Raw genomic sequence first — 26235 nt, forward strand, 5'->3', positions numbered from 1 at the left:
TTCCTGATGTTGTGCCTTGTGCATAATTTTGCTCTTCTCTTCCTGTGGGTCATTTGACCCGACCTGTAAATCTACTGCAAGCAATGAGATAGGAAGATAATTGCCATACGTAAGTGCTTCTTAAAACAAAAGCTACTTGTCAATCATTTACTACCAGGGAATCGAATAGAAATCTTTTGTCTAGTGTTGCTGTAGTGAGAATTCGTGCCATACTACTGATAAAGCTGTCATTTCACTATGAAATGCTTCTGGCTGGAGCTGTGGTTGAAACATAATTTGTTAGAATATTGAATAGATGTATTTTAATACCAGTTCTTTTATATGCTCACATTTTCTAGCTACTGAATAACTACATATGGTAGTTAATGTCCCAATTAACTGGATGCCAACTGCTGGTTGGGCTTGTTGTGTTAACAACACAACACAAATTCTCTTCTAGATGTCATTGTCCTCATGACTGTACTGCTCAGAATTGGGATGGCCTGAGGCTAAATCCATGTTCAGTAAAAGAAAGTCTTAGACATTCAAATCTGAGATTTGCAGGGGCAGAAATTAAACCATAATACAAGAGAGGACTGTAAAGGTGAACCTGCCCGAGCAGTGCTCAAATTTGTCCTTTTTAAAGCTACTGATGTTTTAAAATATGATAAGTGAGTAAAAAGCTCTAGTGTGGTGACATCCTGGTAATATCCGTATTGTGTGTGTCAAAGATGCCTGTGGAAAAGACAAGTAACTTCATAAAGATTAAACGTTATAAAGATTGAACCTAGTAAAAAGAAGCATGATGACATATAGAAAACCTGGTTGAATCTCCTTTCAGCCAGTGACGCAGCGGTATAAAGCCATGCAGCCTCTTAGATTTTGGAGAGGGGGTTCCTCTTCAGAGAGCAATCAGGAAATGCTGTGTTTCATTTTAGGACTCTGTTTCCATCTATCCACAGGTACTCAGTTTTGAGTTGGAAAACTGTCTGTTTTTCCTATGGATTTTATTTATAGCACATCGGAATAATCCATAATCTTTTGTCAGTTAGTATTACAGTATAGTATTAGATTATAGTATTTAAGTTTGAGAAGAAAGCTATAATAGTGCTGCTGCAAAAGAATTTAGCTCTCCTTCTTCATTCTGCAGAATAGTCCCTGGCTCTCATCATTAATGGTGTTTGTTATAATAAATTAGAGAGAAAAAGAGAGATCAAATAGTATCTTTGCACTGGGCATGTTAGTTGTACATTTGACTGATAAGGCTAATGGATTATTTTTTTGCAAGACTGCCACAAGAAAAATTGATGCACTTTGTAACAATTGATATTAAGCACCTCTTCTGCCCTTCATGAAAATTCAAGTAGCTTGTGCTACAAACTTGTAGCTTCTTGCGCCCAGCACAGTGCAAGATGGGCAAATTAAAAGGTTTAGTTTTATGCTAACTTGTGGCAGCATACTGGAGGAATAGATGCAGGATCATAAATGGTGTAGTCATAAAGGTGAGGTCCTAATTTTCTTCCCAGTTTTATTTCAGCTTAGTTTTCCATTGCCAAGAGGCATAAAAGGTACTGAGTTATACTACATTCACCTCACGCTGGTCTCCTATCAAACAGAATATCAGTGGAACACCTCCACGGAGCTCTCTACATGAAATTGTCCTTTTGTACGTCTCATAATCGGCTGCAATGTGACCAAGCATCTGGTGGTGACAAGCAGACGTCTTTGATTTATTGGCTAATATCACTGCTTGTTAGTGGATGGTTGAGCAGGAGGCTAAAAGAGCATGAAATCAGAGAGAATAAATTATGAAGGCACCGAACTGTGGCATTATAAACCCCTCCTTGTCACAGCTGTGGCATCTCCGAGGAAGTGTGGGATGAGAGAGACATTCCCTCTTCAAAGACAGTGGCCACTGTCTTCTGATTTTGAATAAAATAAAAAACCAAACAGCCCAAATCCACCAACATCTTACCTAAAGGGGTAGTGTTTTCCCCTGCTTAAGCAATCTGCATCAAAGCATTGCATCTGCTTGGCAATTGAGTTTATTAGCATCTGATTCAGAAGTTTGGGGAATCTGAAGGATGCTGAGGGTAAGAGGAATATCTTTACTGTGAGTGGAGATCTATGGTTTCCTTTAATGCTACCCAAGAATTGGATCAGAACCCACACTAGAAAAGCCAGGTTTAAGGTTCTGTTTCTCACTTTCAACATTAGTAGTATTGCTAAACAGGAAAGTATGCATGGTCCCTGGTGTGCAGAATGGTTCCCCATGCCTTGTCCCAGCTAATGCACGGATAAGAGGGGAATTAGCTTTCCAGTCTGTGGTGTTTTCTGTTTTACAAACAGCATATAGGTAATAAGACATTCAGGTCTATTCTACATTGCAAAGATTCTTTGTGGGCTTGACAGGAGGATCGTAATGGGGTAGGTGTGCAAACACGTGACAAAAAAAGTCTCAACTTTTAATAGCCTGCAGCAATCTTAAATGCACTTGCCATTTTTTATCCCCTTTAAACAGTGAGTACCTACCAAATTAAACAATGTATGTGACTGAACACAACGTATCTGACAGTCCCTCAGGACAGAAATGCAATAGATCTCGACTGTTATTCATTGCTGACAATTATTTTGAGCTGCAGAGCAGTGATAATTGTAACTACTCATAATGTCAAATAAACATTATGTATATGTTTATTCAATAAATCAACTTGAAGTATGAAATGAAGACGACACTCATGTGGTGGGTTGATCCTGGCTGGGTGCCATGTGCCCAACAAGGCTGCTCTATCACTCCCACTCCTCAAGTGGACAAGGGAGAGAAAATATAACGAAAGGCTCATGGGTCGAGATAAGGACAGGGAGAGATCACTCACCAATTACCAAGACTCAACTTGGGGAAAATGAATTTAATTTATTACCAATCAAATCAGAGTAGGATAATGAGAAATAAACCCAAATCTTAAAAACACCTTCCCTGCACCCCTCCCTTCTTCTGAGCCTTAACTTTACTCCCTATTTTCTCTATCTCCTCCCCTCCAGCTGTGCAGGGGGATGGGGAATGGGGGTTGTGGTCAGTTCATTACATGTTGTTTCTGCCGCTCCTTCCTCCTCGGGGGGAGGACTCCTCACACTCTTCCCCTGCTCCAGTGTGGGGTCCCTCCCATGGGAGACAGTCCTCCATGAACTTCTTCAATGTGAGTCCTTCCCACGGGCTGCAGTTCTTCATGAACTGCTCTGGCGTGAGTCCCTTCCACGGGGTCACAGTTCCTGTCAGCAAAGCTGCTCCAGTGTGGGCTCCTCTCTGCACGGGGCCACAGGTCCTGCCAGGAGCCTGCTCCAGCGTGGGCTTCCCAGGGGGTCACAGCCTCCTTTGGGCATCCACCTGCTCTGGCGTGGGGTCCTCCACGGGTTGCAGGTGGATATCTGCTCCACCGTGGACCTCCATGGGCTGCAGGGGGACAGCCTGCCTCACCATGGTCTTCACCACGGGCTGCAGGGAAATCTCTGCTCTGGCACCTGGAGCACCTCCTCCCCCTCCTTCTTCCCTGACCTTGGTGTCTGCAGGGTTGTTTCTCTCACATATTCTCACTCCTCTTCGGCTGCAATTATGCAGGGTTTTTTTGTCCCCCTTCTTAAATAAGTTATCCCAGAGGCGCTACCACCATCACTGGTGGGCTCGGCCTTGGCCAGCAGCAGGTCCAGGCTGGCATTGGCTCTATTGGACATAAGGGAAGCTTCTGGCATCTTCTCACAGAAGCCATCCCTGTAGCCCCCCTGCTACCAAAGCCTTGCCACGCAAACCCAATACAACTCACTATTTCACTGCTGTGCAGTGACGAGATGTTAAACTGACTAATGGCAACAAGCCATGCCATGGTTCAGTAGGAAGCCAGTTAAGAGTTATAATACCTTCAAGGAATAAATATGGTTATTAACATAAACTGACAGTTTTGTGCTAAAATATTTATGTAAATATTTTTTCTCCTTGGGTGATGGACTAAGAACCAATTCAAATGGGAAAATAAGAATGTTTGCTTATGGTTCTAGTGACAAGTTTAATTTCACTATTTCAATTAAAATCAAGTGGTATTCTTGAAGTTTCCTTTTGCCTATTCAAAGTTAGATAAGCTGTAGCCATAATGAGGAGATATTCCTTGTACTTTTAATGAGGAACACCAGTAACTGGTTATGACTTACTGAGAAGTAAAAGGAAACTTTTAAGGGTGCCCATTGGAACTATTTTGCTATTGCGGTTATCTGAGGGTATTAGCCTTGAGCAGATTCTGGGAACTGCAGAAAAAGGCTGCACAATTAAAAAGGCAGGAACGAGACAAGTAGTAGCTGTTAGTAAAGGGAAGAGGAGCACAGGCTAATGACATGAGACCCTCAGGCAGAAGTAAGCCAATATAGTGCTATATAGCAGTTACATCAGAATGCCCTAAAACCATTTGTTCAGGGATTTCAGTTTACAAGGGGGAAAAAAACAAGAATTCTCTGAAGAAAGGGTTTGTGTTTTTTTAACAATTTGCTAATATTCAGGAAGAAAGTCTTCATAATAGTCATAATCAAAAATGTAATCTAAAGATATTTGATATGTAACATCACAGATAAAAGAATTTATCTCGTACTAAGAGAAATGTAGACTGAGGGCTTGATAAGAGACAATTGCAAAGGGTGAAGTCATGATGCTTAGTGTTTCAATACATTTTTCTGAGTAGTCTTTTTTAATTTTAAACTCTTTTTTCAAGTGAGAGCTGTTCTGCCTAATGGATTTGAATAGATTTGAAAGGATTTCCTTCATGTTCACTTTATTTCTGAAGCAGTTCAACCTGTTTCTGCTTGGAGTTAGAAAATGAAACAAAGAGGAAAATCTCCATAAAATATTCATACAATTTTTAATAATGAGTTCCAAAAATCTCTCCTATAAATAAGAACCACTGATCAAATCCTTGTGTGGATTTTCAGTAAGGAGAGAAGCATGACACCTTGAGACAGAATTCTGTTGTTTGTTAGACAGTGGCTGTGTATCAGTCAAATATTTCTGACAGTGAAAGACATTCAAAAGCCACAAACGTGCACAATCTTGAAAGACAAATTAGATGGAAGATAGTCTATTAATAGAAAACATAAAAATAAATACCAGCCAAAACAAGTGCTTCATTCAGAGTGTTCAGAAAATCAACTTGTCAAAATTGTCACAGGCATTAGGATCTTAGTGAATAGACTTTATTTTCTCTAAAGTGTTTCTTCTTGTAATAGCAAAAATAAAGGGAAAAAACCCTAAAAATGACTTAGGTATAGGAACAGGAAAATATCTAAGAGATGAGACTTTCATTTCCCATATGTGCTGCCTCAAAAATGAGAGGTCTTTCATTTAGGAATATGGAACTCGGGAGATCTGAAGTTAGTGCACAGTCCCACCAAAGACTGCATATAACCTGGGCAGGGCACTTACCTATTTCTTCCTTCACCAGCCATACAATGGGAATTTTAACTGAGTTATCACTTGATGCAAATGTTTTTTTGTTTTGTCATTTTTACAGCTCTCTGCTGTTTGATGGAAATGTGATTCACAAAGAAAATACAGCTCCACTTGTATTCAACTGGTTTAGGTCTTATAAATGCTGTGTGATTTAGCACTTTTAAGGATAAACGGTTTGAAATGCACGTTCACTGAAAGATCTCCGAACAATTAAAAGGAGCAATAGTTGATTTTAAACAAAATGCATATTTCACTTGGATATCTAGTTATTTGTTTTGAAGTATTAGAAAGAAATTCTGCTTACTTATAGGAAATAAATAGAATGTATGTTTCTGAAGATCAAAGCCAATATTTATGTTATCTTGAGAATTCTAACCTGGTTTGCTATCTGGGGATAATAATTTTTTTTTATCCAGACAATTAATTTTCATTATCTGTTCCTGATCACATTATATTTTCTGAAGGTGTCTGTAAAGAGGTGGAGATGATACAAACAGCTAACCCAGTAGTTAATATTAAAACTTTGATTTAATCACCTGGATCATGTTGGAGAGCCTGAGTTGAGCTGTCTGAGTGCCTGAGCTGATCATGTATCAGTGCCTGAGCTGAAAATAGGATGTGAAACTAGGTTCACAGTATCCCAACTCAGTGCCCGTTGTCTTGTGCTGTAGATATTCAGTTTACATAAAATCTTAAAGTTTAATGGAGTCAGAAAGAAACTGTACATACGTTTGTTCTAATACACAATGAGGAGGTGGAAAACTCCTCAAATCCTTGTCTGAATGGATTTCTGGTCAAAACCAGAAGGAAATTCATGATACGTTAGCCAATACTTCGATTATTGAATTATTTGTAGGAGGCCTCAGAAAATGTTATTTAGTTCCTGATTCCAAGCAGGTGAATTCTCAGCTTTTGCTCCTTTTTTTTTTTTTTTTTTTTTTTTTTTGCTTACTGCAGTTATATCAATGGTATTGATATATTATACACATTTTTGTTCTTCACAGTTGCTCAAAGCAAATGAAACATCCTACCAAATAAGAATGGCAGCTTTTTTTGCTGATGCAGCACTGAAGTGGCTGCTCTTTTGCTTAATAATTATGGTTTTGGAGAAAGTACTTTGACTCAGATTGTCCCAGACAGTTCGCCAGCATAACTACATTTGCATCTGCTTCAAGCAATGGCAAGCTCTCCCCTGAGGTGCTGGTTGATATGATTCATTAGTAGTTCACCATCCATCCGATTGTACATACAAGCGGAATCAAATCCCAGAAGTGCAAAGACCTACATAAAAGGGGAAAAGTATTTCTATGCTGCCAAGCCCCTTACCCTGTACAGGGTGGTTGGAGAGACTGTTTAAATATACAGTAGGATTTCAGCTTGCTTTTCAAATCAGAGAAAAAGCTCCATAGCATGAGAAAACTTTCACCATCAGGTATTAGTCAATCTTCAGCATCTTTGCAATTAAAACATTACTATTGCAAAGTCCTAGAGGCTTAGGAATAGAAATTTCTTGTATACTCGAGTGAATGCAAGTGTAACCAAGTGCAGCCATGTGTGGTGAATCTGTCAGAACTAACAGCAGGAACTTTGATAAGAGTTCTCCATCAGTAAACCTGTTTGATAGCTCAAGGTCTCTGAATTGTTATTATAAGTGGCATCCAATAGGGCTGCTGCAGTTAAGGGTCTGTCAGATTTCCTCCCCCCCCCATCCCTAGGGATTTATTATATCTCAGCTTTTCCAAGTTATGTTGGGGCTAAAACTATAGCCACAACTTGTCAGCACAGACATGATTTTATTTTTCTCCCCTGAATGATCCAATGACTTAGTTTAAGAATTGGAGAGGGTGAGGATCAAGACAGTATGTGTCCTTCGTGTATTGGAGTACATTGGGGTGAGAATCATTAACAGCAATTAATGAGAATGAACATTGCTTTTCCATGAGAAAGGAGGCCTTTCACCGTGAAAAGCAGATCAACAGAAGGAGATGGGTGGGGGGCAGCAAAATGAAAACAGACTACATAAAGGAATTCATTTCTTCAGAGAAATTACACTTTTGGAAAGTTATTTCTGTATAACTCAATGTTTGGAAGATGGATGAACTACTATTTTTGAATTTGCATCTCACTAAAAAAATTTACTATTATTGTATTTACCAGCCCTTTCATTGCAAATACGCAGAGAGTTGAAGTAGGCACAAGAACAGACAGTTCTCTTTTATATATGGAATTTAAAAGTCCCACATTGGCAAAGTTTTAGGGCTTTCTCTTTTTAAGACTGGTCACAGAGGGAGACAGTAAAAGGCCCTGAAGATCAGACAGCCAAAAAGCAATGGGGGTTAGGTTGCTAGGCTGAGAGCTGATGGGGCGGGGGAGATATGGATCCCCTTTACTGATAGCTGGAATAGTAGCAAAGTCATATTTACATACTGTAGATAGAACATGTTGCTATTTATGCTGTTCTCGCACTTGGCACAGAAGATTTAGGAATGTTTCTACTGTAACTGCAGAATGACTTTATAAGTACGCTTATGCAGTTGTACAAAAATTAAGAAAAAAGTTTCATAGTTTTCTTGTAATCACTCTGCTTCATAGATTCATACCAAAATGTGCTGAGTACTATAGACTGCTGAAATAAGTAAATGGACGTACAGAGATTTTTAGTCTTGTGAACCTCATAAGCTATGGGGTATGTCATTACAGAGAGCCCTGTGACATTAGGTGAAATTCCTAGTTCTCAATGAGTAAGGAACTGGTTTACTGACTCACTTAAATCATATTGCTACTTTGAGAACAAAGACAAACATGAGGGTTTTTATTTGTTTGACATCCCTCTCACCCGCAAATATGTGCTGCATACCAATTTCTGTATACTGTAATGTGCACTCAGAAAAAAAAAAAAATACACCAAAGAAAGCATAAACGCATATTGGTGTATTATTTAAGAGCTGTGTCCCAAGTCCTGCAATGCATTGTCCGTTCTTTTCACCACAGAGGCCTTCAGTCATATTTCATTTTAGGGATACGCTTTTGGTTGAGGAGAGCACTTCAGGAAAAGCATCCTACCTGAGTGCAAAATAGGATCAGTCGTTCCTTATCGAATCTTTACTGGACAAGAACACCATTCATAACTCTGACTATCTATCCATTTAACTCAGAGTTTCTAGTACTTCTCCAATGATTGTTTGCTGCTTTTTTAAATTTGTTGCTTATTTTTTAATTCCTATCGGTTTGATCTCTCCTACTACAACTGCTTCAGCTATGGATACATATCCTGCATGCTCTCTTAGGAGAGGCAGATGTGGGAGGCTGTCTGTAGGTGGGCTGTCTGTATAGGAATTTGGCTTATTCCTTTTAGGGCAGCGTGGTAACAGGCCCTAAGCCTAAGATGGTCCCTACATCAAATTAAGCCTATGACAGGATAGAGATATAGTCCAAACAGATCAAAGGTCTGCTTTTGACCTTCCCTGCCTGAGGCAAGCTCTCACCACACAAATAAATCCTAGATGAAAGCCTTTATTCAGCTGCTTAAATCAGGCTTCTTTAAATCCATAGTTCCCAACCCTAAATAGTGCAACTTTCTTTCTTATTGCAAGAGGTAAAACTTGTATTTCAGCACTGCTATAGACAATACAGACGGTTCAATTTTTGTATCATAGTGGCAGCCTGTCATAGAGAGACTGTGATTCAGCAAATGGGCATTCAGCAAAACTCATTGGTTTGAGTTCATTTTGTTTGTTTGTTTCTGGTATAGATCAGAGACAGCTTGTTTGATAGTCTTAATAAATAAAAGGTGACCTGTGAGTAAATGTGAAGAACTATCCTTATCCTCTATGATTTCTATAGCGCCTTTTTAAATTGTCAAAACGTGAAATCATCACTATCTCTGTACTTTATTCCCAACTTAGTCTGGCCGTAAAATAATAAATGGTAAAATAGCCTAGACTAAGCAGCTTGCTGACACAGCTAAGCTTTTTCCAACACCATATTTAAATTTTGTTTATGTGTGTCTGTATCACACTGTATTCAACACAGTAGATGCATTCTCCTCTGGAGCCAGTGAGGTTGCCCCAAGAATAACTAACCCCCAATACATCTCCTTGACACACATCAGGGCCTCTCGCATGGAGCAATCCATCTTTTTACATGGAAACCTTCTTCCAAGTTCAGACCTTGTTTTAGGTCCTCTTTCTGCTGGAAGAACTTTGAGCCCAATGACAGTCAAAGCAGACGTCGTCCAGTTTCTGAAATAATTCCCGGTATGTTTTCTCTGTGTTTCTTTACTTCTGTCATTCTTTTCCTTTTGGTAGGCCTTAGGTAGAGGTCCCTCCAGTTGCTTCTGTCCCCAGTTTTGTGTGTGATTTTTCTCCATGTTTCTAAGTTCTGCCTAGGACTGGAACAGCTAAAACGTCATGAGAGAAACTATTTGTTTTAGTTAGAGCCAGAAAAAAAAGAAATACTTTGAGAGATTTTTTTTTTTCAGCAAAATTGAAATGTTTTGTGAAGGTGATTTAATTTCTGTGAAGATTCTGTAAAAAAGGAAAAGGTTTTAGCTACAGTCCTGTCTGGTTATTAGCCAGATCTTCTGCCTAGGTCTTCAGTATCCTTTTGAGCTGGAAGCTGTGGAGTTGAAGAGCCAATACTCCAGGCTTTCAGCTCTTCTTTAGCCAGGCGAGACACACATCAGAGGCTTGGCAGGGACTCCTGCAATGGAGTTGGTGATGCTGGGTGCTTTAACAGCTGCAGGCTGAAGTTAGCTGCAGTCTGTCAAGATCAGCACTGCTGATGGAAACAGTAAAAGGAACCAGACTGTTGCTAACTGCAGAGTGGGCACCCTGGCAATTTTTGTGAGCAGCTGTCCAGGCTGCAAGGTCCCTGGGTCGGGGCAACTCCATAGGCTGGCAGCCCGGGGTGCTTGGAAGGAGCCTTCATTTTCAAAAGGCTGTGTTGTGATGCATCTAGAGCAAAATATTGCAGATCTCATTGCTGAAATATTTTATTTGCATGTTATCCTATTTCAGTCTGAAAAATATTTCTGAAAATAAAATGTCCTGTGGAACTAAAATGTAGTTTTTCAAACAGTTGAGGCATTTCTGTGGTGGTTATACCAGTAAATGTGAACATCGTCCTTTAGTTTATTGTTACACAAATATGAAAGAGTTTAGAACTGGAGTTGGAGAATGTATGCACTCTATTGATTAAAAAAAAAAATTAGCTGAGCCCTTCAGGACATGATCTGAACTTGGTCATTTATTTTTTCCAAATCAAAAAGATTTTCAGGACATTGAAACCACTGTCAAGAGTTTATGTTTGGGAAAAATGTAAAAATTGAATTTTTTTTTTCCCCCACCCATTTAGATGGTTAGCATAGTGTTTTATAACAGTTTTACCAAATAGTTATCAGCTGCAGCCGAGCAACACGTTTTGTATCTACTTAAAAGTGTAGGATGGGCAATGTGCAATGGCTAGAGAATCTTCAGCTTTATTTAATCACTTCACTTTGCATTTGAAAAGTAATTCATCATGGAAAGTCAGTGGGGTATAGAGAGCACTAATTGCAGCAAAATATCAAGGACAGTTTTCCTCTGTCTTAATTAAACATTAATGAGTAAAGTTATTTGCAAATGCATGCTGCAGGGATGGACTTGTCTATCCAAGTTCTGTAAATACTGACACTGGGTGTCAAAATAAAACACCTTAATTGATTTATACAGAAATAGTTTAAAAAGAGTGCACCTGGAGTGACATTTCTCTAGCTTTTTATAGAGTAGTTTCCTGATGAATTATTTATAAAGAAACTTGGCCTGACTTGTTTTAATTACACAAGTGATTGTTTCCAAACTAATCAATTTTGTAAGTGAAGTGAATTCTCTCCACTGTCAGTCCTTACTACTCCAAGAAGGAAACGGAATAAGAAATGCATCTTTTGACAAAAGTTCCTACTGTATCTATCAGTTGACTGCTAATAGCATCCTTTAAGTTACTAGTGAGCTCAACAGAAGGCTACTTCTAATCTCAAATTATCCATGTATTAATGAGGAGTGTAAGTAAGAAAGTAATAAGAAAGGCTGTGAAAAATCCAGGATCAGTGCCTAATTTTTAGTGCCTAGCCATAGGGCATAGCAAGTAAATAAAGATAACAGAGAATGAAGAGGCCAGATTGTTTAGTATTAAGAGGTTGTTGGAATTGAAATGCTCTGTAGCAGGTATTCAGTATTTCAGAAACATGCTAATAAGACACAAAATGGTTCAAATCAAATAATTTTCTCTTCTTCTCTAAAAGTATATCCCCATTTATTTCCTGAATATTTTATATTTAAGTAATCATATATATTTATTGTGATCAGTTCTTAAAACCAAAGCAAACAAAAAAGCCAATGACACCTGAAGCTTGTTAGTTTGCAGAATAAAGGTGTAATGAATGACAATTGCTGTGCAGATGGAGGAAGGCACCTATCGAAGGGTGAGAATGTGAATACGCTCTTGCTGATAGCTGTAGTAGAGAAGAATGTTGACTAGAAGGATTCCAGAAATACTCATTCTGAACTTCTAAATCGTGTACTCAGTGAGAAAACATGAACGGAGACATAAGGGAAGAACTGATTTAGGTATGAGGAAAAAAAAAGGAAATTTAAGCTCTGCTTGAGGAAAGCTCTGCTTGAGGAAAGCTCTGCAATCTATGTAGATTTCCATTAATTTTTTTTGTAAGAGTTAATCTCTTTCCTGTATCAGACTTATATTGCTATTACATATTCCTGAAGTCAATATCGCTAAAATGCTTTTCATGTGTGTCCTACATTCACTACATTCATCACATGTAGTTTAATTCCTAAACATTCCAATTATACCTTGAAATCTTCCCCAACTTTGGAGAAAAAAAACATCATCATGACTGACAAAAGGTTTGACAAAACAATTCTCAGAGTAATTTTCAGTGGTTCACTGTCAGAGTAGAAAAATATATCGGGTACGGTTTCGAAGAGATAGGTGGCACAACTGAATATTTCCATTAGACACAGACAATAGAATTAAGAGTGACTATATTGCATTTACGTGTGATAGCAGATGTGTACTTGGGGACACAATTAGAATTCAGAGTGATCTTGAGATGCTTGGAAAAAACTCCCCCAAATTATTCAAAATTTGTAATTTGAAATACCATTTTCTACACCCAAACACGATGAATCAGCCTCACAAATGAATGTTGCAGAGTAACAGGCTAAGGAACGGGTCTGTAGTAGGGGATATGGGACCGATAATGAGGTTAGCGGATGAAGATGGCTTAATGTCAAATTTTTCTGAAAGAAGTTCATGTCATAGTGGGATGTATTAACAGGAAACTCTCTGTAAAAATAAAAAACCCATGTGGCAGTCTTTGTAACTTTGTTGCTAGTAAAGCCTGAGGAAGAATACTGTGCCTGATTTTGGGCGCCGCATTTTAAAACAAGGATGTGGACTGGAGCAAGCGTTCAGGGAACAGCAATAACGGGAACAGAAATGTTAGGAAACTTGACTGAAAATGAGACACTGAAAAAATTGGACTATTTTTTTTGTCTACACTGAGTGGAGACTTCAGATGCAGAATGGGCTGATGTGAAAGGAAAGGCAATAATCTGTTCTCTGTGACTATGGAAAAACGGGGAAAGAAACAAGGAACTGAAAATGTGTGAAAAGGCATCTGGACCTTTAGAGACACCAGAATAGATTTCCTGTACAGGATGTACAGTGTCTGTCACTACAGCTTTGTAAGAACTGGTTAGATAGTATGAGAGTCAGTTAGCTGCAGCTGGCCTCAAGGCCTTTCAAAATGACCCTTCCTGACTTTTTTCCCATTGGTTCTCCTAAAAAGTAAGTTTGCAGATTACATTTTCCCTCTGAGAACTCAGGTTCTTGTAAATGTCTGCAGAAGAACCTTTAAGTCTAGTGAATATTGTAGTTTCCATTACATTTAAGAAATAATAATTAATAAACAACTAGAAGTTGGAGTTTGTTCTTTTAGAGTCAAGCCTATTCAGTGGAAAGTAGATTGACAGCATTGGGGGTATTCAGCATTTACTAGGAACGTAGCAACGTCACAAGTCTGATGGGAATTTCACCAACTTGATCTGCTAATTACAAAATTTAATCACTGAATGACTTTAGTAAAGGATATAAATGATTTTCTGAGCGCCATTGGTCTGGATGAGTAAAATAGAATAGTTAATGACAAATCCTAGAATTTTATCTGATAAGAGATAACAAAGAATACAATAAGCACTGAAAGATTCCAAATGTTTGCCTTAATAAGTTTGAACTTAGAAAACACTGAATGCAAAAAGTCAGTTAAATTACCAGGAAGCTACAAATACGGCTAATGATTTACATTTGTTTCAAAAGGCAAATAAAGCAGAATTTCAAGAAGAAAATCTGTCATGAGGTTTGTCTTCTTGGCAAGATCTTGATTTCTTTGAAGGACTGAATACAGACCTGTATTCATTTTGGTGGACTGTTAATCACTTAGATTGGAATTATTTGGAATTCCTTTTATTGGAAGTATCTGTATGATTTCAAAATGTGAATAAACATCTCACAGTTTGGTCTATAGCAAATTGCTGAGCAGGAGCAAAATCTGGAGAGTTAGCATTAGTAAGAAGATCTGTATGTCTGAGATTGTAAGTTTCTCACCTGAGGTTTTATTCTGTTTTAGGTAAGAGAGAACAAAAACTTCAAGCTATCCTACTGTTATGAAAACCTCAGTGCATATTATACTTCTATGTTTTGGGGTTTGTTATGGTGCCTTCATCCTGTTTTATGCACTTGTATCACAATGAACAACTCCAAGTAATATTTATGTCACAGGCCTTGCAGGTTGCTGGACCTTGTAATTTATTTATTTGTTGGTTTTATTTTTTTTGTTTTCAGTGATAAGACTAAAGGCCTCCTGCCCCTTTATCATTGGTATAGCTCTTACCACATTCATACAAGAAACCCAAAATGATAGTGTCTTCTGTGTTATGCTGAAATTTTTGTCTTCAATTAAAAAAGAAAAATGACCCAAGCCTCTTAATTGGCTATTTCTATAGGCAAGATCAGCTTACGTTCCTGTGGGGTCTGGACTTTCTCACAGTTTGTCTGAGCATGGCCCAGGGAATTGTGTAAAATGTTACACAGAAAAATTTAAAATAGTCGAATGGTGGAGGGCTGTCCAAATATGTTTGTTCAGTGTGCACTCAAGCAAACCAAGCCATTGCTTATGGGCAAAATGGCAGTATTTATTTCGTTGTTTTGCTCATGGCACTACTTGCTTTGTGTCTCACTTGATTATTACAAAATAGGGGAACTTTGTGTAAATCTATGAGAACCATCATTGCCTGTGGCTGTTGCAGGTGTGGACAGACATTCACCACTCAGCTCTAGGAAACACACTTCATCTGCCTCCATTTTTCCATGGGCTGGAACCACTTGCCATATTTATTTTATGTGAGCAAGCGAAAGAGCAGCTGACTTCTCCTTTTTCCTACAGCTGCAGTCCTACCCTTTTACACAACATTTACATGCCTTTTGTGTTACAAATATGTTTGTATAGTTACGTCAGAAAGGAGGGTAGAAGGTACTGCACGTGCTTGGGTAGGAAGGGGGAAAGGCAGTTCCCGTAGGGATTCTGTGGCTTTGACTTGCCTCTCTTAGTTACGCTTAGAGCATTCAGGACTAGACTGTGTGGAAAGGTAGTGTGAAAATAATTTTCTCTCCTCCACAGTAAAACATTTTAAAAACCGTTCTGAAATGGAGAAACACAAATGGTATCTTCTGCTTTTACTGTATGGCAGTACTGAGCAGCCGCTCAGCACACATCAAATGGCAGCTATTTGAGGACGGTGTCGAACTGAGACAAACTGTCACAGGATGGGCCGGTTTCCCTCAGTGGTGGCTGTTTGAGCCAGAATGTTCAAAGCAAGTTTTTACTTTTGTCTCATTGGGTGACTTTTACTTCATATTATGCTCTTCCCCCCGACCACTGGGGTCCACAAAAACAGTAGCTCAAAAACTTTGGTCCCTAACTGTTAGGAAACTCATTTGGAAAGAATGTTTCTTACTGCATCCCAGTGAGGTGATGCTAGAGAGGTTGCTGCTCTCCCTCACTTCAGCCGCATCTTCCAGTCTTAGTCTATACCAGTAACGTTGGCTTCCTTCCACCTTTGTGCTTTTAAAAAAAAAAAAACCACATTACTCTGCTGCATGTATGCAGCTGTTGTTTCCCTGTGCATGCCAGTTGTGTTGCTAATGAGTAGCTCATAGTCCATCCCATTTTTATCATTGCTGTTTTGTATACACCTCCTTCTCTGTCATTCACTGCTAGATTGCAGTGACCTTAACTGCCTTGTGGATATTGGAGCAGATGGAGCAGATCACTATTATCAGTGATCACAGGATCTTATGGTTCGACAAGTCTTGGCATTGGCAATAACTCCAAAGAGTGCGATATAACCGTTGTAGACAGGAAATCACATGTGCTTAATCAGCTTGTGTCAGTATTGTACATTTTCTGTGGAACTATCATCACACATGCAGTAACTGTAGAAAATAGAATAATATGGCAAAATGGAGGTTATCACTGAAAATGAAAAGGCAGATTGCCTTCACGTGCAACTAACGGAGCTAAAATCTGATATTCATCATCAGAATTGTCCAGGAAGGAAGTACAAAAAGCGAGTCAAAGTCTTAGCATGCTACAGCTCCTTTTTCCTGTTCTCTGCACCAGCTCACGCTGATTAGAACACCTCTTAGAACAGAACAAGTTCTAATCCACAGCTATAATTTGGCCAGGCTGTGGTTTAGAGACTATTCAGTGTTTCTGCATATGCACCAGAGCCTTCATTTACCAATTTTACACACATTTACATGTTGTCTTCTATTTTAGTCAGGCTTGGGGTGACAACCTTGCTATGTAAATGTTGTTTGAAATTTCTTTCCCCGTACATTATGTTGAACAGATTTTTCTTTTTCATAGTTTTTTCAGACTTGTCATAGCTCAAGACTGCATTTGGTTTTCCAGTATTTATCTTTGTGGTGTGATTCCTTCAAGCTTTTTCCATGGGGACAAATGTTAACAGGAATAAATGAAATGAGAAATCCCCCTTTTCAACTCTTTATGCATCTACATGTTAATGAGAATTAAAATCTTCAGCTGCACCGTATTGTAAAACCTACAGACATTGTAATTGACAACGTTGTTGCTTACTACTACTACTGCATTTCTAATTGACAGTAGATATGGCTGAATACAAGAACAGGTGTTAATTGAATAATGATGAATGCTTCTGACCATTTATGCTACACGTCTAAACATTTAAATCAAGATGTGAATGGCAGCAAAAAATTTCAGTTTTCAAAAACTATTGAAGAAACTCTAATTTCTCATTTCCTCATATATTATGTAAATAATAGCTCATGGTGACATTTACCCTTCAGGAGAAAGGTTCACAGACACTACCTAATCTCTCTGATAAGCATGTCATTCAAGATGCTGTCTCTATCAATATTGGTAGAATAATAAGGGATTTGAGAGAAAAGGGATTAAAGCTGAAATTTGTCAGATTTAATCCTGCACTCCGCCTGTGACCATGCAAAAACTGAACTTTGGAATTTGTTTACCCCTAGTTTGTATTTTTAGTTCTAGTTAGCACTTAGCTATGCAGTTCATGTTTTTTCAGATGTGTGATAGTCCCATTTGAAAGAGGAAAGTCTGACTCAAGGAGCCATTTGATAGACAGGAGAATCTGAATGTTTATTAACTGTATTGGTAGCTTCTGCATAACAGAGCTACCATTTATATTAGATATATTGAAAGTGGCATGTCTATATTGAAGTTCTTTTTAAATACTATGGTACAAGTCCACAACATAAATGCCTTTTTTTTTTTTTAATAATAATATAGTTTTTCTGTAGTTATGGCCATGGTTTGGGCACTTAATATTCTCATTTCTGTCCATAGTGTCTGTAGATATATTCATGTATTCAGAATAAAGATTTCATCAGAAACTTCTTGCCAATGCTATCTACAGACATGTCTCTTCTGTGAAATGAAACGGCGTCCAGAGATTCCCTAAGCTAACAGAGCTCTTATCTGCTAGATCCATTTTACATGGCACAGCATCCTCAACTCTTACTCAGGTCCAGTTGCTGCTATCAACATTCTCAAGGTGTTTCAACTCAGTTAATGCATTGCACGAGAGAACACAGCATAAATAAGCTACTGCTTAATATCAGTCAGCTTGGGGATCTTTGCTGTTTCTCATTTCCACAGGCAGACCCTTCCAAGTCCTGATTAGTCACTCTCCAGCATAAGTGTATGTTATATTTCAGTGGGCCATCCTTACAGCATTTTCATTACTTTTGCATCCCACCTACTTACGTTTCCATATTTTTGTTCTGTGGACTTACAGAAATTGCCTGCAGCCATACTACTTTGTATTAAGTCTTTGCCTCATGCCCCTCCTTTCCTAATTATACGGAGTAAGCAAAAGGCAGAATTAAAGACCACCCAAATTTTGAAAATAAGACCGTCATTAACAGGTGTTTTATTTCTGGCACATTGGAAAATTCCCCAGTAGGAGGAAAGTTTGTGTGTATGGAAGCAAGGATTCCTCACTAATCTGAAAGTATGGAATAAGCTCTTCCAGAAGCTAAATTAAATTGCGAATCTTACTGTTGTCTGTTCAGTTATGACTTGTATTTTCTTTTCTGCTAATGTTAATATATAGTTGTATGAATATTTTAAAATGACACCAAAAATAGGACATTCTGTCATTGGTTTACAGGTTCCCAGTTTTTTTAATAATCAAATGGAGGGGCTTTTACATCAACATGAATAGAAAAATCATCCCCCCCTACAGCATGTTTTAGGAGAGTTAAAATGGAGAAGTATAACTGTGATGATTAAAAAGGTTCCATGAAACCATTCGCAAGATAAAGGCTGTGAATCACAGAGCACCATTCAAATTCAACATTTGGCCTATTTTTTGTGCCTACAGTTCTTATTTTTCGTCCTGTCATTGGATAGTGGTGTCAGTATAATTGGCACATGGAGCTGAAAACCGTGGGCTATTTCATTGTTTCTCAGCTCGCAGGCTGGAGATGCTTTTGCACATGTTCAAAGTCAACCATAGCTAGAAATAGTTTCCCATATGGATTGTGGGGTTACCGCTCAAGGAAGGTAATTTTTTTCTGAATTAGCCTTTTTGGCTGTTTAGTTCTGGCCCTCAAGCTCCTGAGCTAGGACCAGAGGGGCACAGTATTTGTACTGCTTGTTCAAGCATCTGGAGCTGTGGTTTTCCCTCCCCTGGCAGCGCAGGAAAAGGAAGGACTCTGCACTTTAATTTGGAAATTATCAGGCCACAGGTATGGTGCTGTGTTTAAAATGACAGGCTGTTCAGACACCAGCAGGGTGTAAAAGAAGCTTAAGAATTACTTATAATGCATCTAGAAGGCAATTTTTAATATTTGTGTTAAACTATGATGTAACAATGTATGTTATTTAGGTATTGGTTTAGCGTATGTCATCTATATATTGTGTTACACATAAAAATATTGGGAATGTGTAAAAAACAGGGAAAAAAATCTCAGGAGATTATTTAGATTGAATTCACCTGCACAATTTTTTTAGATGGAAATGTCCAAGTGCTGTTTCTATGACAGTGAAGCAAAAGAGTGGTAGAGGAAATAATAAGTGAAAACATAATCACTTACATTAAAGCAGTCAAATTAGCTGGCAGAAAAAAAAACAGAATAGTGGTACCCTGAGTGTAGAGCAAAGGTGAAAAAGGAGGTGGTTGCAAATTGGCAATTGCTATACAACAGAAAAGGAGGAGACTGCTGATAGTGCAAAGTGTTGAAACATATACAGAGTTTAAAAGAACTCAGGCACCTGAAGTTCAAAAAAAACCCTCACAAACCCTAAAAAAAAAAGTATCGTAAACTACCCAATCAGTAGAGAGATGTTCTCTGGAAAGGAAGACTATTTAGTTAAGTGTACATTATAGCCATTAGTCTGCAGCAGGGTTTCTGACCTAACAATCAATGCAGTTCCTAAAATGTGATGCAGACACTGCAGTTCATACAGTACTTCATATAGGCCTAGGTGGCTCAGGGGACTGACAGTGTCATACAGAAACTATTGTTATAGGCAAAGAGATTGAAACTATCCCAAATCAATCATTAGCGAGTGAGAATGGCTTAGCAAGAATCAGCGGTCTCTGATTTTGCCTGGACCAAGGCTGCAAAACTCTCTCCAGCTAGCACTGTTGGCAGCCTCACTGGGAGGTAGTCACTGAGGAATCCAAGGGTTCCCTGTGCTTGGGGTCTGAACTACCCTCACCCGTAGCAGAGAGAAATAGCCTAAATACATTAGGCCGTGTTAGTAGGAAAGCCAAAATAACTGAACTATTATGTATGTAGAGCAGTTTCATTGACTCTCTTAATGTTTTAATATCATTCTACGCATTCTACCTTGAAAGTATCACAGGGGAACCCAGTATATGACAAATTTATGAATCTCCAGTGAGTAGCATTATTTTGAGTTGCTGCATGGCAGGTGTTATCCCTAACAATATTCATGTTATTTTTCATCTGCAAGACAAATACAGATAATGGTGTCAGCAGCTTTTACTTATAAGACATTTTTATGTTTGCCTTATGTGTATTTATTTATTTTAGTTATAAAAAACAAGCTCTTATTTTAAACGTGCCCCCCAAATATTGGACCCATAAGTAGTAAACTGTCATAAAAGACAATTGTACTCTTTATCTTGTCTCAGTTGTTCACCATTCATAGCAGGGTATGCGTTGTCTGTCAAGTTAAACAAAGTCCTCAAAGCAGAAATCTACAATTTAATGGAATTCAAGAAAACAATTATTGTGACTTGTCGGTACCCCAGTCTTTATTTATTGATAATATTTATGGTTCATTTCCTGGTTAATTCTAGTTTTAGTTTCTTTTTTTTTGCATATGTGCTGTGTGGTGGTACCAATCCTGCTGTTAAAAATACATGAGAATGAGCTTCATCTCATAGACAACACACTTATGCCAAGCTGTCCAATTTATCGTCCTTTCCTAATGCCCCCTTGAGAGACTTCTTGTAAGCACTAATCTCTTACATGACTGATGATACAATGAGAGAGCTGGAGGTTAAGGTGGGGGAACAGGACAGAGGTAGGAAAAGGATCCCTTCCTTTACTGTCAATATTTAAAGATTAAGGTGTGTTTATATTGTTTATACAGTACACTTTCCAGATGGAGCACTTGCTGCCAGGGCTGTAATACTGCTCTGAGCTACCCACAGTAGCTCACACAGTTGAGCTTTACACTCAACTTAGTTGTGCACTACAGATGTATTCAATGACTGTTGTCACTTGTATTTTACACACATGACCATCTAGTGACAGAAAGCTGTGCTGCTGCTCTTGTTCCTGTTCTGATTCCCTAATTGCATTGTCTTAACTTTGAGGGCTTAAATCAGCAATAGCTCACTAAAAAGACTGTATGAAGACAGCGTGTTAAATGAGGTCCTTCTACTCCTTGGAAAACACACACTGGGCACCAAAGAAATTGAGCTTCTTGAATGAATAAATGATAAATGAATGTCTAGAACATGCCTTTTTAAATTCCAGTTTTATAGGCTTCATATAGCCTCTAATCTCCACAAAATTTAAAGAATGTAATCCAACAGACAAATTGTAATGGGCTGTGGTAAGTTTATGTGAAAATTTTGAATTAAAATCTTTATGTTTCTCATGTTAAACTAATTTTTAAAATTAAGATTACAAAACTGGTTTGCAATTTGCCTTATGTCCCAATTCAGATTTCTTTTTCTTGCAGTCAATTTGAGCAGTTTTTATTATCTTCCAGTCTCAAATGAATCAATCAGCATCTGACACAGCCTTGTGGGTCCTCAGCCATGTTTGCCCAAGGCAATGGAAATGAAATCAAAAGATACGTCTATGAGTAGGGGTTTATAACTCAACACAGCAAAACAACATTGTATTCTGTTGAATACAATAAAATACACCATGAATAAATTAGGCTATCTCTATTTTCTGTAGGTTGTGAATTGGGATTTTTGAGTTTATGCAGGGATTTAATCTATCTAGTCCTTTAGGATCTGATTCTTAAAGATGCCTTTCATTCTGATCTGAAGGGATGTTTGTCCCTTTCAGTTTTATAGCCTGAAGTTTATATTCTTAATTGAAATTTAATAGATTCCCTCAGGTTATGAAAACTCCTTATTACAGTTTCTGTACACTAACTTTGTTCATTTCTGAGACCAAAAGAAAATAAAAATCATTCTTCATTCTATTTCCTCCATTTGGAGGTAAATGTTGTACGCCACCTAAGAACATTTTAGAAAATGCTAATGGTTTTTAAAGTGCATTGTGTTCATAATACATTTTGTACTCATTTACATTCAGAATATTCAGTGACAACTGTCTCTGACCAACATATCTTGCTAGACACCTGATTTGCCCTTGATTATCACAAGTAGTGAAAGAATTGTTATGTTGTGACCTAATTAAATAGATGAAGGCAAAGGGTCTCTTCAGTGATAGTACTTTAGGGAATTAATCTGCCCAAGTTTTTGAAGCTGTCAAGAAAAGCAAAAATGTTGAGAACTTGTTCTATGGTTGATTGAAGCGCAGGTAAACTTGTTAGAATAGAAATGGTGGGACCCTACTGAACAGGGGAATTAGCAATTTAAAAGGCAGCAAGCCTTGCATCATGCATCAGATCAGTCACTTTGCTTTATTCCTGTAATGTGGTAGGGCGCAGGGGGATCTAGTACCCTGCATAAAAATGCATCAATGTGCACTGGCTCTCCAGCAGAGGATTGTCTGCATCCTGTTAAACACAACCCTGAACATTCAAAGGTTTTGACGTCCATATTTGTGTCAGGCTATCATAGGCAGGAACAGACAGGTCCAGCAGAAACTCTCCTGGTAAACCTCCAAACGAGGGGTAGCAGAGAGGGAAATGCTTACAGTGAGGTTGTGTTTGCATTTCTGTCCCTTTCAAGGACTTAGATTCGTAAATTGTTACAAGCATTTTAACCACGGTCTTGTTAATCCCTAGGGGAGTTTGTATGGAATAGTTAAAATGGCGGTTTTGTTTACATGGCTATTACCAGTGCTATACCAGTAGTGGGAGTAGGGGAAAAACTGAAGTAACTTAGGTATAAACAAGGTGTATAAAGAATGAAGGGACTAATAATGCATATGAAAACTTTCAGCTTATCTCAATTAACTTAAAAAGGCCAGCTTATGTCTCATACAAGTATACAGTTGTTCCCTGGTGACTAGATAGAATATATCTTGTGTTTAATATTGTCTTTTTATAAAAGCCATAGATTCCATGTGCTAAGAAATCTGTAGTGAGAACACATACTATGATTACAACATAATGATTTAACAAGGCTTGTCCTTTTTCTGTGGTTACTTGACAGAAAATAAAAGCCTGTGGTTTATACCTGAGGGAACTAATGTTTTCTTAATTTCAAACATTTAATTCAAGACATAAAGAGTAACGCTGAAAGACGGGCATGCTTATTTGACTTCCTTGTAAACCAGCTGTACCTTTCTGTGAATAAACTGGAAAGAAATCTCCAGATTTAATTTGCATTTTGAATTCAGAAATACTTCAAAGCTGCCCAGAGTAATGTGGATTCATAGCCAGTTACTTTAAAAGAGAGTCAAACAGTGTATTTTAGAGAAACAGAAATTAATTTGTTACTCTTCCTGAATATTTGAAAATGTGAGAAATATAATGGGCCTGTGGCAAAAATGCTGCAGTACAGTAACGGCAGCAATGTGGTTTGTAAGTGCTGTGTTTTATTGATCTCGAGTCTGTGCTGGAAAGGGTAGGCATCATTTGGGCCAGAAATGGAAGCTATAAGACATCCTAGTTAAAGCCTTTTTGAATTAATTCTGGTGTTTCTGTGACCAGAGTTATATACACACAGGTTTTTTTCTCTTACTCGTGTGCTGGCTAGTGAAGAGCCTTGTCCTGCGTAAGCTGGCAGCCAGCGCACTGCTGGACTGCGAGGCTCTCGTCGGAACACCCTAAACTGGCCTGAACATGTTCAGAAAGCCCCGTATTATGTGAGGGGAAATATTTTCTTTCCTATTAGTAGTAAAACCAGGGAGTATAGTATCTGTTGGTAGTCTAAATTTTCATTGGCTCTAAAATCACCCACAAAAGGTGTGAGCAGACAGGTCTGGAGAACGGTTATTTGTTGGTGGGAAGGCAGAGCACGAGGAGCAATGCAAACTGCCTTACGCTGTCCCTGAGTTTGCCTTGACACAACTCCAGTAAGGTCTCGGAGAGGAGGTATTTTGGAGCCTCTAAGCCAGTTAAGCTTTCCTTTCATCTGGACAGGTTCTGCAAAAATGACAATAAATTCCACCTGTGACACAGTCCAATATGAGCATTTGGGAATGACCTTCTGAAATTAATTTCACAGGCAAATGGAAAGGCTCTATACTCTGTTACTGATCAAGTCTGTCAGAGTTAAACATGTCGATTAATGCCTTTTACTTGATATTTAGGGGCTATGTGTTGCCTCGGTTCAATTACAAGTTTGTACACAGTTACATAGGTTAAATATTTGCTGTAAGAAACAAGGTGCACGTGAAGCAAAGGAGATATGTTGTCAACAAGAAGTATGTCAGAGATGCTGTCAAATCTTGCACGGAGAGTACAGCCAGGATACCACTTCTTGTAATAAATCAGCAATTGTCAAATGGCAGTTAGTCAGATGTGCGAGCCATAATAGATTAAGATCACTTGTGGGTAAATATTTAAGAGACTGCTTTAGCTATTTTGTGCACTCGCCAGGAAAATCAATCTTATGAATGGGAGGGAGCTTCAGCTGACATTCCTGGTCGTATGTTTACTACGAGGAGTTTGAGTTGTATCGGTCCTTTTTTCAGTCTACATGAATTTTGAGTTTTAATTTTAATTAGGTGTTTTATAACCTGTGAAACCAAAGATATATTAAAATTGCATAATAGGGTATTGGCGAAAAAGGCTTATATTTTTACAGTAAACTGAAATAAGGTGAAAATTGGTTCAAGTGTACCAGACAGCGTCGCTTCAGTGGAATTCTCAAAACCCTAATAAATGGCAAAATTGACAAGGGTTCGCCAGCCACTGCATTTCTTGGCAACCGCAGTGGAGGGCGGTTTGTATCTGTTACGTAGTCTGTTCTGTTAGAAAGAGTATGGCGAGACGGGATCTCTCCCTGTGTATGTTGTTGGGGTCCTGCCCCTGTGCCAGCAGCACGCTGTGGGAGAGGGGGGAACGGCCTCTCTGCCGGCAGCAGCACGGCTGGGGGGACGAAGCTGCTGTGGCACGAGGGGCTGGGGGAGCGCAGCGACCTCTCCGTCGGGGAGGAGAAGGGCCTGCTTGCCGCAGGCAGCAGATGCGTTAGCAGGTGAGCTTTGTCCTTGTGTTCCTGCGACGAGGGCCCACAATAGCTTGTGTGGGATTTATTTTACCTGGGTGTCCACTGAGCTGCAGGACTGCAAAGCAGGGCTGGAGGAAGGGTGCAGCCTGAGGGGTGGCAGCTTACAGTTGTCCTCAGGACTTGTAATTTGCTCTCCTCACCTAGAAGTGAGAAGATATGGAGTGATCTCTATATAAAGGATTGCTTTGTTTTGAGTTTCAAATTCTGTGCTGAAAGCATAAAATAAGAAAACTGAACAAATATTTCTCCTGTTTTGGGTGGCTCAGTTGAATAATGTTTATTACAGTTTACTATATATCGTCTATGAACAATGAAGAATCTGACACTTACAGGACTAAATATTAGACTGAATTAATCATTAGAAACATATTTCTGGAAACAGTGCTGTAGTACTTGGCAGAGAACAGACTCCATAAACCTGCCTACTTACCTGACATGCTGTGGAAGCTGTAGAAATAACAAAAAGCGAAGGCTGGTAGCATGAACCACTTAGCAGTGCCGAAAAGTTCAGCACAAATGTTTTATTTCTGACAAATTTATAAATAGTCAAAACCAGATTTAAAAACAGCGGACATCAGAAGCTGCAACATCAGCTCCTTTTTCAGCTGAGCTGCGGTGGCTCGTGTAGCAACTCGGTCTCTTCTTTTAGCTCTGTGACTTCTCAAAGTTTGTGACTCTTTAGGTTTTGGGTTTGTTTTTTTTTAATTAAAAGAATGTATAGGATCTGTGCATGCATTGAGATGGAAGGCAGCTGGCAAATAAAAACCTGATATTCAGATCCCAAAACAAGAAAAGTTCCTTGTGGAAATCATAGAGAGCGAGCTCTGCAGGAGCAGAACTTCTTGCTTGCCTGTTGATGCTGCAGAAGGGAAGGGAATTGCTCACCACATTTGAATTTTTAGAGAACATTTGCTTATACCATTTCCCTCTGTACACTACCTCGGCCCCTGTCAGCCTTTTCCTTCCTTTTCCCTAGGATTAAAATGATGGGGGGTGCAGCTGATGGTGGGAAAGGGGAACAAATAGTGTATTTATTGAGGAAAACAATTTAGATTTTAAGCTGTTATGAAAATGGAAAAGTTGAATTTTAAAAATTTAAAGAACAAATATTTTTTTATTTATATGCCAATATTATCAACTTTGGAAGTCTTTGTGCCTTTTTTTTCCTTTTAAAATGTTTTCATTAGTTACATCTATAAAAGGGGATTAAAGTAGATTTTAATGCTAAATAAAACCTTTTTTTTCTGAAAAGAATGAAATTCTTTTCACTTTAGATTACTG

Source organism: Aptenodytes patagonicus, chromosome 12 (assembly GCF_965638725.1).
Source record: "Aptenodytes patagonicus chromosome 12, bAptPat1.pri.cur, whole genome shotgun sequence".
Lineage (NCBI taxonomy): Eukaryota > Metazoa > Chordata > Aves > Sphenisciformes > Spheniscidae > Aptenodytes > Aptenodytes patagonicus.